General features: G+C 60.8%; 1 long non-coding RNA gene across 1 annotated transcript; it reads left to right on the top strand.

The window, feature by feature from the left end:
- The first annotated feature begins 5,839 nt into the window (after positions 1-5,839).
- Positions 5,840-9,445, top strand: LOC135229219 (uncharacterized). Its single transcript, XR_010320001.1, has 2 exons — positions 5,840-7,623; positions 7,718-9,445. It is a non-coding gene; the product is annotated as an uncharacterized LOC135229219 (long non-coding RNA).
- Positions 9,446-9,814: the final 369 nt, after the last annotated feature.

Genomic DNA, 9,814 nt, shown 5'->3' with positions numbered 1-9,814 from the left:
GAGGCCCGGTGGCGACACCCAACGCGGCGAGGCCGGTTCGCGGTCCCAGACCGGGGACGGCGTGTGCGCGGGCCGGCCGGGCGGGGCGGGGTCGATCGACGTCGGCGAGGGAGGCGCTGCGGGGGCGGCCCCCGGCACGCCCATCCCCCCGGCCCAGGGGCACATCGCCGGGAAAGCTCCCGGGTGAGGAGGTGGGCCCGCACACCCGCGCACCGCTGGCGGCACGGGACGGGTGCGGGCGGGAGGCGGCACACAACGGCGCGGGGGCCGTCCGCCGGACGGACCCCCGGCCCCACCGCACCAGGCGCGCGACGGGAGGGCCGCACACTCACACGCACACACGGACGCGCGCGACCCCGGCGCCAGACGGCTGGCCCGGCGAAGGCCCTCCCCCGACTCGCAGGGGGGAGGCGCGGGCCGCGGCAGGCGAAGGGCGGCGCGCGGCCCCACCGCGGGGCCGGCGGACCTCTCCCTCCACACCGGGCGGGAAGGAGAGGGGGCTCTGCCTGCGAGCCACGGTCGGTGGCTTGCGCGCAAGGCGAGGGGCAGCGGCTGGGGGATCCGGCACCCCCAAGGCACCCTCGGAGATGACTAGAGAAGACTTTCTTCACCGAAGACGGGCCGTCCCCACCCATCGCCCCCCACGTTGGGCCCCCGCCAGGCGCCCGAGGGCGCCCCGGGGATGGGCGGGGGGGGGCCTGCGGTATTGGTAAGCACCAGCGGGGGGGTTAAGGCACAGTGGGCCTCTGCGGCCGGGAACGGAGCCTGCCGCCTCGTGCTCACGGCGGCTCTGCCTCACCCGGGGACGGCGCGTGCTCCCGGCTCCGTGCTGCGTCCACCCTCCACTCGGGCGAGGAGGGAACGGGTGGGGCACCGCAGCGGCGACCGAGGGCCTCGGAAAGTCACGCCTTTTGAGTCGTCCGTTTTTTTTTCCGTTTCTCTTTTAAAGCTTCTCCGCCTCATCCCGCCTCACCGGAGCCAGGCTCCGGCGAGCGCGCGGGGCCTCGCGGGTACGCGCCGCGCACACCCGAGGCTTGCCTGGGCACCTAAAGCCCAACACACCCCCCGGTCTCCCTCTGTAGAGGGGTCCGCGCTCTAGGGCGGCCCGCGGGGGGGAGGAGGTACGACAGAGCCTAACAACGGACCGCCGGGGCCCAGCCGCGGCTACGCAGCCTGGGCCCCCACCTCGCAAGGGCGACTTCCCTCGGCACCGGCGGAAGCAACACGCGGGCCCTCCTCCTTCCGCTCTCGCTTGCCTCACGCGGGTCTCGGCAGGCACCGGGGCGGGCACGCACGCGCGCACCCCTCTCTCACCCCCGCCTTCTCGGGATCAGGCACGGCACCCTCCCGCGAGGCGTGCGTGCTCTAACGGTCTTACCCCGCTCGACCCCCCTTCTTTTTTTTTTTTTTTTTCTCCACATCCTTTCTCTCCCTCTCGGCCGCACTCCTGTTTTTTATTTCTCTCGGCTCGAGGGGCGCACGCCCACACGCGTGAGCGGTGACCGGAAGGGTGGGCTGGGAACGGGGAAACGGCACCGCCACCCGGCCTCAGGCACCTGAGGGACGGCCTGGAGCGTTCCAGGGGCACCGCCAAAGGGCCACTCGAGGCGCACCGGCACCACCTGGGTGGGGCGCGCGGGTGCGTCGGACCAGAGAGCCCCCCCGCCGCGGGGGGCGGGGGAGGGCCCGACGCGAGGCAGAACACCAGGGCCACGAGCAGAGGCTGTCCTGCTCGGTCTCAGGACCCCGCCACCGCCGACGCTGGCCGCGAGGCCGCGAACGAGGGCAGATGAGCGAGGTCGGGCCGGATTCCGTGCCCCTGCCCCTCTGCGCACCACCGGCGGGTGGGGAGGAGGAGCGAGGGGCCCGCGCGCTGAGCGAGAAGAGCGGTCCCATTCGCCACGAATGTCCGTCCCTCGTCTTGGCGCGGCTCGGACCCGGCCCGGGAGAGCACGACAACACCACATCGATCGGGTCAGCCCAGGCACAAGCGAGGAGGAGAAGACCCCCCGCCTAAGGCTGCCAGGAGGCGGGCGAGGACAGCCCCGGAGAGGACCCGCTTCCTGCCTCGCCCGCCCCGGCTGCGGAAAGGTGGCCGCGAGGACCCCGCACACGGAGAACGCCTGACACGCGAGGCACGTGGGCCTGGGGGAGAGGGAGCGGGGCACACTCTGGCGAGCACCGCGGCCACCGCGGGTGCCTGCGACAAGGGGCACGCGGGTCAGAGGGCCCGCGGCGCCCGTGCCACGCCGCCCTCGGGCACTGGAGACCGGGGGGAGGCACCGCGGCTGGACATCTGGACGCGCGAGAGCCGGCGCACGGGCCCCAGGCGGGCGGCTCAAGCGGGGAGGAGCGGGGGAGGGCGTGGGCCGTCGGTGGACCGGCGTCTACGGACCCGTCCAGGTTTCCCATCTGCTCAGCGGGTGTCACCCAGCGAGGAGAGCGTGTCAGCACCAATCTGGTGGCCCAAATCGCCCGTTTTGGGCGAGAGAAAAGCCACGCCCCGCGGCGGGAGGGGCCCGCTCCCCACGGCGAGCCCCCGGAACTGCGGCCCGGCCATCGGTCCGTAGCGCGACCCCATGGCCCCCAGCGCCCCGCCCCCCCCCCCCGGAGCTCCCGGGATCCTCTGGTCGACCCGCGGGACGGGGTGACGGAGCTGGCCGGGGCCGCGCGGGCGCCCAGAGCCAGCCGCCTGCGCTGCGGCCAACGCGGGCCGGTCGGGGAACCCTCGGAGGGGGGACTTGGAAAAAATTCTCGGGCGGCGGGGCCCCTCCGAAGGTCCGGGCCCCGCGCGGGTCCGTGGCCGGGCCGGGGCGGGCCGGGGGCGGCAACCTCGGCCCGGGGACCCCCGGAGCGGGACTTTGAAAAAATTCTCCGACGGTCCGGACCCCTCGCGGGACCGCGCCCGGGCCCGGGGCGCCCTCCGCGGGCCACCCCGGACCTACGCCGGAGGCCCCGGTGACGACCGGGCCGCGCGAAGGAAGGCGCGCGAACGGCCGGGGCGTGCCTTGTCCCGTTCTTCTGCCTGCGCCGTCTCGGTGCGGCCCGGTTCGGTCCAGCGCCGTCTAAAACACGGCACCCGGGAGCGCGGCGGCGGCGGCGGCGGCGGCGGCGGCGGCGGCGGCGGCCACCGCCTCGGCCACATGAAGCTGCGGGCCCAATTCCGGAACGTGGCTCTGGCGCCGGCGCCCCACCGTGGCCGGGACGATCCCGCCGACGCCGCCGGCGTCCCGAGACGTCGCCTCGGCCAGCGCGGCCACAGCGCCTCCCATGTCGCCGGCGCCGGAGCTCCGGAGGAAAACGATGTCAAAGCGGCCGCCAGGTGGCGGCCGACAACCGGCGCGGGCGACAGCGGGACGGATCCGGATCGGCGGCCGGCGAGGGCGCGTCGCCGGGCGGCCGGACACCCGGTCCCGTCCCGGCTCCCCCCCCGCCCCCCTCCCCCGCCTCCCAGCGCCGCCGCCGAACACGTTTCTCGGCGCGGGGCGGCCGGAAGGCGTTGGGGCCGGCCACGGCGCGGGGTCGGTTGGGCCAAGGGGATCCACCCGGCCGGGCCCTTTCCCGCCTCGGCCAGGACGATCCTGCCGACGCCGCCGCCGGCGTCCGGGAACGTCGCCTCGGCCAGCGCGGCCACATCGCCTCCCGCGCGTGTCGCCGGCGCCGGAGCTCCGGGGGAAGACGATATCAAAGCGGCCGCCAGGTGGCGGCCGACAACCGGCGCGGAGTGCAGCGGGACGGATCCGGATCGGCGGCCGGCGAGGGCGCGTCGCCGGGCGGCCGGACGCCCGGCCCCGTCCCGGCTCCCCCCCGCCCCCCTCCCCCGCCTCCCAGCGCCGCCGCCGAACACGTTTCTCGGCGCGGGGCGGTCGGAAGACGGTGGGGCCGGCCACAGCGCGGGGTCGGTTGGGCCAAGGGGATCCGCCCGGCCGGGCCCTCCTCAGGTTCCGGAGGTGTGAGCAGGCTGTGTGGCTGGCTGCTTCTCCCTGACGGAACAGCAGTGGAACGACGGTACCAGCCCACTGCAGCAGCCGCTCTGGGAATGGTGCCTGAGGGCTCCCCGCGGGGCAGGGCCGGTAAACCCTCTCTGCCCCTGAAAGGTCTCTTCCTGCCGCTGCCCCTCAGTGCGTCGTCTAAGCCCGCCTTCGACGGTCAGGACTCCCCGCTCGTCGCAGACATACTCGTTCGCTTGTGTTTCCGGGTCTTTGTCGTCAAGAGAGCTAGGCGGAAGCGTCAGCCTATTCCACCACCTTGGCCCCATCTCCCAAAGTTCCGATCCAAGGGGGTCCGGCCCAGCCGGGCCATTTCGCCCCTCAGCCAGGAAGATCCCGTCTACCCCGCTGGAGCCCTGGAGCACCATGCCGGCCAGCCGGCGTGTCCCACTCGGGGGGGGGCCCTGGGAGGGAGGGAGGGAGGGAGGGAGGGAGGACCCCGGGAGGACGCCGGGAGCCAGGCCGGGCTCGAGGAGACGGAGCGAAGGCCCCGGGCCGCCGTGGCCAGCGCGCGCCCGCCGGGACCGCTTCCCATCCCGTCGGCGCCGCAGAGCTCCGGAGGGGGACGGTATCGAAGCGGCCGCCGGGTGACGGCCGACGACCGGAGCGAAGGGCGGCGGGGGGGTGGAACCGGGTCCACCTGGGCCCCGGCCGGGGCTCGAGGGTGGCAGAGGGGACAGACTCCCCCGGGCCGCCGGGGAAACCTCTCGGGAGCGTCATGGGGCGCGCGCGCGCGCTCGCCCCCGAAAGGGCCGAACGGGGGGGGGCGCCCGAGGGGATGAGCGTCCACCGGGGGCGGGAGGGAGAAGAGAGCACGTCCCAAGCGTCGGACGGGCAGGTGTTCTCCGATCCGTATCCTTTGGACGGACGCGACAAACGGGACGGGATGAGACCGCCAGTCCCCGAAGTTTTCCTCCTCGTTCTTTGAGTGCCCGCGTGGCGCAGCAGGCAGACCGGGAGACGTTTTCCGCCGTCGTCCCTGTCGCCGAGCCAACGGTACGCGTGAGGCGGGTTGAACGGGCAAATTGCGTCGGGAGGGAGGGAGGGAGGGAGGGAGGGAGGGAGCCGTGCGTTTGCCGGCATCCGCGTCGCAAAAGAAAACCACGGCCGCCACCGAGAGCGTTCTTCCTCATCGCTTTCCATCCTCCCGCGACGCGGGCGGGCAAACGGGGGGCGGGGGGGAGGCCGGGAACGCCTTCCCAAAGCCGGTACGGACCGGCTCTGGGCCCCCCGGTCCGACTGGGGAGACATCTCACCGAGGGAGGCCCTCGAGGCTCTCGGGAGCGAGGCCGGACTTAGTGATGTCTAGCGGAGGCGCGGCGGCCCGGCCGCGAAAGCCCACCCAGAGGCTCTGAAGAGGGTCTGCGTGAGCGCTTGGTTTCCGGGCTCGCGGGCGGACTCGGGAAAACGGCGCCTGGGGCGGGGTGAGGGAGTGGTGTGCGGCGGCTCCGCGAGCATCGCGAGATCTCCGGCAACTCCCGCCTGCGTATGTACATGCGTATGTCACGGAGAGCGGAATGCGGCGGGGGGGGGGCCGGGGCGGGCCGGAGGCGGAGGTCGTGGGGAACCGCGCGCGTTGGCCCAGGGGATGGGGTGCTGAAGGAGGGCGAGGAGTTGGCAAACTTTCCAGGTGCCCGGTGTGTGTGTGTATGTGCGCTTAGACGGACAGCAAGCCCCCGTCGTCACTCTGTCAAGCGAACAGTCGCCCCTTTGGCCAGATGGAGAAGCTTTTTTCGGCGCCCAAGAGGAGAATCATAACAGAAACCGCAAGGGCACACGCTGGCTGCGCTAGCGCCACATGCCGACGAGGACCACGGCCGCCGCTCCGCCCCCACCCCCCCAACCCCGACTGCCACCCCCACCTCAGCCCGTGGTGAGGTTGGGGTGAGGTGCGTATATATTCAAGCTGGGGGAGAACGGTAAGGTAGAGAGAGGGCAGTGTTGCCGCTCCCGCGTTGCACGTGTTACCATGCCCCCAAGAGTTTTCTCGAAGGTTAGAAAAGGAAGGTGTATGAAGCTCATGCCGTGTACAGACCTCACTGAAGTATTCCAGGAAACTGTCGTCGTAGAAAGCTTCCAACAGACTGGGTATCTGATAAGCCCCTCTCTTTTCAAGATCCATTCTGAAATACTCAGGAAGGGAAGAGTACTATATGCTTGTTTGGCTCGAAAACATCCCAGCAAAGTGTCCACGGGAAGAAGAAACTAGGAAGGCACCAGTTTTAAATCGGAAGATGACTAAAGCTTAGGCGACGGGTACTCGGACTCCTCCGTCTTTGTATATGTTCGCGATTCTCTATGGGGAAAATGTCAAAAAGCAGGTGACAGACGCTTGTGCAGTTATCCCGTGAAGACGTACTAGGAAGAGACTCTAAACGCAGGCTGTCCTTGAGAACAGTTTGTTCGTTTAAAAAAAGTAGAATACAAAAAAAAGCACGAAAATGGAAACACCCAAGTTTTAACAGTGCTGGGGTGGGGAGTAGGGCATGGTGGTTTTTTTTTTTTTTTAATCTTTGCACTGTTGTCGTCGTGTGCCATCCAGTGGGTTGGGACTCGTAGTGACCCTACGGGACAGAGTTGAACTGCCCCATAGGGTTCCTAAAGAGCAGCCTGTGGATTCGAACTGCTGTCGTTTTGGTCAGCAGCTGAGCTCTGAACCGCTGAGCCACCAGGGCTCCATCTTCGCACTAACTCTCCAGTATGAGGTAAGTTAACTTCGCAATACAAGCAGAATGGCTTTTGAAAAGAAAAACCCAGTTTAAAAAATAGACGTATCTTGATTTCAACCCACTCTGATGACAGTAACAAAAAGACATACACGTGTGTGGATACAGATACAGACATACAGATACGCATGTCTGTATGCGGGTTTATACGTGTGTACGCACGTATGCGCATGTGTGCGTACTCCTACGACACCCATATACAGGTATGTATGTCTGCCTCTGTATATATGCATATGTATACATACGTATGTATACGTATACGCAGATACATACGCATGCAGATACTTATGTGCACATATACACGTGTGCACGTATATCTACATCTGTGTATGTACGTGCGGGTGCATGTATGTGTATATGTGTACGTACACGTAAGCATATATATGTGTATGTACGTATACATATGTTTATAAGCATACCCGTATGTGTACGTGTGTGTACATGTACACGTGTACGTGCATGCTTACCTATATATGTATGCGTTATATACCTAAGTGTGTACGTGGGTACATATACGTGTATGTATGCACATACATATAGACACATATATATGAATACATACGTTTACGGACGTATATATGCGTTTACGTACACACACGCATGTGTATATATACGCACACCCACACCTCTACATGTAATCAGTAAAAACTAAAGCAGTGTTGCCACCATGTTTTTAATGATCCTTTGACTCGTGTGCCCGCCTACCCCCTTCTGGCTACCTTACAAGGGAAATTCCAACTTTCAAAACTTGAGGCATGTCATTAATGGATGGGCTGAATGAATATTCATCCAACTTTCCCTTTTTGAAATATAATAGAAGCAGTCTAAACGCAGGCCGTCCTTGAGGAAATTGAATGAGATGACGAGAGAGTGCGTCGAAAAGAGGGCGTTGAAAATTCCAGCCACAGGTATTTTCCCTCCACAAGCTGTAAAACGCATCGCACTGCACGCACCCAACGTTAGGAAGCTGCCTCAAGGGCTGCAATTTCTTACTCCTTTTAGTTGAGACGGGACATCTCCAAGTGTGTTCACAACCCAAAGGTCGTCATAAGGGAATGACAGCACCCTCAGTCCATCAAACACACGCCCCCTTGGAGGGGTGAGGAAACTCTCTTCGATGTCACGAAGACAGTCACGACAGCAACCGGAAGGGCACATACCAGCAGCGCTAGCCAAAGGTAGTAATAAATATTAGGGGAGAAAAGGGATTCATAATGAGGTCAGAGAAGCAATGGGTTGAACAAAGGTAATTTTTTTGTTGTTGTTCTCAGAATCTGTTACTAGGCAGAGGTATTATCACTGCCTTAGTTTTTAGTAGTCCATTATAATCTACAATCATTTCATTATTTAAATTTTCCTTAAATTTGGAGTTTGGCCACAATGTTAATCTCTGAATCATGAATGACAGAGCAGTTATGGCAAATTGTCCACTCTGAGCAAAACGTACCCCAGAGATGAAGATTGCATGACTCCAGTGGCATTACAGTGGTTACACTGATTATTCACTGATTTCTAGTGGCTCTCAGTCATCTACCTACCTAGTTTTTAAAATGGCTAATGATCATTTGGATTATAGTTTTGCTGTATATAAATATATATTAGTATTTTTTAAAGTGGGAATCATGATCATTAAGTTGTGAAGACAATTTTGTAAGCTACAATGTTTATAATAGAAAACAGCAAAGTGCACTGCAATTAGAATAGGTAAGTATTGTTTGAGGGAACTTTTGTTTGTTATTTTATCAAAGGCTTTGGATGCGGTTCATAGTCACCCAATTTTAGAGTCTTGAGTTCTGAGAATACTATCCACCAAATCCTGGGAATCAGACATGGAAAAATCTCAATCATTTACTGCCTCAACACCTTCTCCAGTTCATTCTCACTCACCGAACACCAACCAGAGCCACCGTCACTCCTCTGACCATCCAACTGCATTCAACGACGCTTTGTCAGGATTCCATTACTTAAAAGTTGCTTTTATTTTGCCAAGTGTTATTTGTATTTATTATGCATCTAACATGTTTCACTGTTTACTGTCATTTTAGTATCTGTTACCTGAAGTGTAGGAAAACTTAATTCATATTTCATATTGTTCAATATCACTGCATAAAGCCCAGAAAAGTATCGACTAATTCACTAATTGTTGGGGTTTGAAATATTTTACATTATTCAGAAATACTTCACAGAAGTCATGTAGGTGGTTTAAGTTGAATTTGAATTATATTTTGAGAAATTGGTTAGGGGTTTTTAATGGCGTGGGAACACATTTTCTCCATTTAAAACAATGGTGATATGTTGTTGTGTTCGCTGCTGCCGTGTCACTTCCAACTCATAGCGACCCTGTGTACAACAGAAGAAAACACTGCTCAGTCCTGCACCATCTTCACAACCTTTACTATGTTTGAACCCACCACTGCAGCCACTAGGTCAATCCATCTCACTGAGGGTCTTCCTCTTTTTCCATGACCCTCTACCTTACCAAGCATGATGTCTTCCTCCAGGGACTGGTCCCTCCTGGTAACGATGTCCAAAGTACGTGACATGAAGTCTTGCCATCTGCACTTCCAAGGTGCACTCTGGATGCACTTCCTCCAAGACAGGCTTGTTTGTTCTCCTGGCAGTCCATAGTATATTCAATATTCTTTGCTAACACCATCATTCAAAGGTATCAATTCTTCAGTCTTGCTTATTCATTGTCCAGCTTTCACATACATATGAGGTGACTGAAAATATCATGGCTTCTGTCAGATGCACCTTAGTCCTCAAAATGACATCTCTGCTTTTCAACACTTTCAAGACGTCTTTTGCAGCAGATTTGCCCAATGGAATATGTTGTTTGATTCCCTGACTGCTGCTTCCGTGGGAGTTGTCAATCCAAGTAAAATGGAGTATAGGATTGAAAATGCAGACATCTGAAAATCCCCTATTCAGCATATTTTCAGGAATGGCATAGGTTCAGATTATGAGGAGTACACGTGCCTGATAAATTTGGTGTTGATTGCTTATTGAAGACAGCAATAATTTCTACCCTTTTAAAAACCAACCCACTGCCGTCGAGTCTTTTAAGTGGTGCTATTTTGGTTCTCATTTTGATAATTT

This window comes from Loxodonta africana, unplaced genomic scaffold, assembly GCF_030014295.1.
Source record: "Loxodonta africana isolate mLoxAfr1 unplaced genomic scaffold, mLoxAfr1.hap2 scaffold_168, whole genome shotgun sequence".
Taxonomy (NCBI): Eukaryota; Metazoa; Chordata; class Mammalia; order Proboscidea; family Elephantidae; genus Loxodonta; species Loxodonta africana.
Note: the sequence above shows the minus strand (reverse complement) of the source record. Positions and strands in the feature narration are given on the sequence as shown.